Source organism: Triticum aestivum, chromosome 3B (assembly GCF_018294505.1).
Source record: "Triticum aestivum cultivar Chinese Spring chromosome 3B, IWGSC CS RefSeq v2.1, whole genome shotgun sequence".
NCBI lineage: Eukaryota > Viridiplantae > Streptophyta > Magnoliopsida > Poales > Poaceae > Triticum > Triticum aestivum.
This window is the reverse complement of record NC_057801.1, coordinates 269602317-269604229: the sequence shown is the minus strand read 5'-3', so window position 1 is coordinate 269604229 and position 1913 is coordinate 269602317.

The following is a 1913-nucleotide window of genomic DNA, read 5'->3' as shown; positions in this document are numbered from 1 at the left end:
CAAGTTTACTAGTGAGTCCAAACTGGAGACGAGGTTAGAAGACTACCGGGTGGCTGTGTAGATTGGTGGAGGCAATGATTATGTGGGCATGAAGCATTTGGCATTGATGTTGGAAATGTTAGCCCGGGCTTGGCTCAACCAGCTCACCCCCGCTAGCATTTACTACTAGGAGGATCTAGCTCAAGTATTCACTAAAACATTCAAAGGAACATGCAAGCATCCTGCTGGATTGACTGAACTGCAACACTGCATTCAGCATTGGACTACTCTGCATCATGTGGTTGAAAATATCACCGAGCATTAGGTTGTCTGTGCCTTTAAGGCAGGTGTCAGTTATGGGGAGCTCATCCTGCCCTTGACCATGAGGCGAATGATGGAAATCGCCACTTGTTATGCGAATGGCGAAGAGGAAGACCGTCACCATAACGACAAGGGAAAGACCAATGAGCCCAGTCTTGGGAACAATAACCCCACTCAAAAGCAGAAACTCAAGGTGGAGGGCTTAGCTCAGGCTGAAGCCGCGACTTTGGCCGGACAAGCCAAGAACAAGGGGAAAGCCAAAGAAAAGTGGATTGTCAAGAAGAAGAAAGATCGGTCGGGTCAGGATGTTCTTGACCTACGTTGCCATATTCACACCAAGAAAGACGAAGAGGGTGATCTGATATTGTCTAAGCATACCACTCAGCAGTGCAGGCTGCTGATACAGCAGTTCCGGGATGGCCAACCGAGTGATAAGATTCCGGACGATGATGATGATGAAAACAAGAATGAGACTTACCCCACTGTCAATGCGACTTTGGTGATCTTTGCTGATGTTGAGAGCAAGAGTCGACTAAAAGTTATCAATCGGGAAGTGAACATGGCCAAGCCAGCAACGACGAAGTTCCTCAACTGGTTAAGACTCCTATCACTTTTGATCAGTCGGATCACCCTGCTTACATTGCCACCCCTGGGCGACAGACGCTGATTGTCGATCCTGTTGTGGGGAGCACTCGGTTGTGCAAGGTCCTCATGGACGGTGGAAGTGGACTGAACATATTCTATGTTTAGACCCTAAAAGGAATGGGCATCCCGATGTCCCATCTCAGCGAGAGCAGCATGTAGTTCCATGGGGTGATCCCCGTCAAGAAAGCAAAGTCACTCGGGCAGATCACCCTGGATGTGGTCTTTGGAGATGAAGAGAACTTCTGGAAGGAAAGACTGACCTTCGAAGTGGTAGACTTCAATAGTGCCTATCATGCTATTCTCGGTCGACTAGCTTATGCACGCTTCATGGCTCGCCCATTCTATGTGTACCTCAAGCTGAATATGTGTAACGCCCCGGTTTCCATGCGCCAGGTGTCCGCCAGTTATTTGCCTTCGTTGCCATGTCATGTGCTTGCGTGTTTCATTCTGCCATGTGATCATGTGCATTTTTTTTGCATACGTGTTTGTCTCATGCATCCGAGCATTTTCCCCGTTGTCCGTTTTGCAATCCGACACTCCTATGTCCTGCGGCATCCCCTTTTTGTCTCTTGTTGTGAGCGGGTGTTAAACATTCTCGGAATGGTCCGTGACTTGCCAAGCGGCCTTGGTACACCACCGGTAGACCGCCTGTCAAGTTTCGTGCCATTTGGAGTCCGTTTGATACTCCAACGGTTAACCGGGTAACCGCAAGGCCTCTTTTGTGTGCAGCCCAACACCCCTCCAAAGTGGCCTAATAACCCACCCAATCCCTCTCCATGCTCTCGGTCGTTCGATCACGATCGCGTGGCCGGAAACCGCTCCTCATTTGGACTCTCCTAGCTCCCTCTACCTATAAATAGGTGCCTCCCCCTCCATTTTCGCGGATGAAACCCTAGCCCCGCTCCTCTCGCCCGCCGGACACGTCCGAACTGGACCGGACATGTCCGCCGCCGCCGCCGGCGAATCCC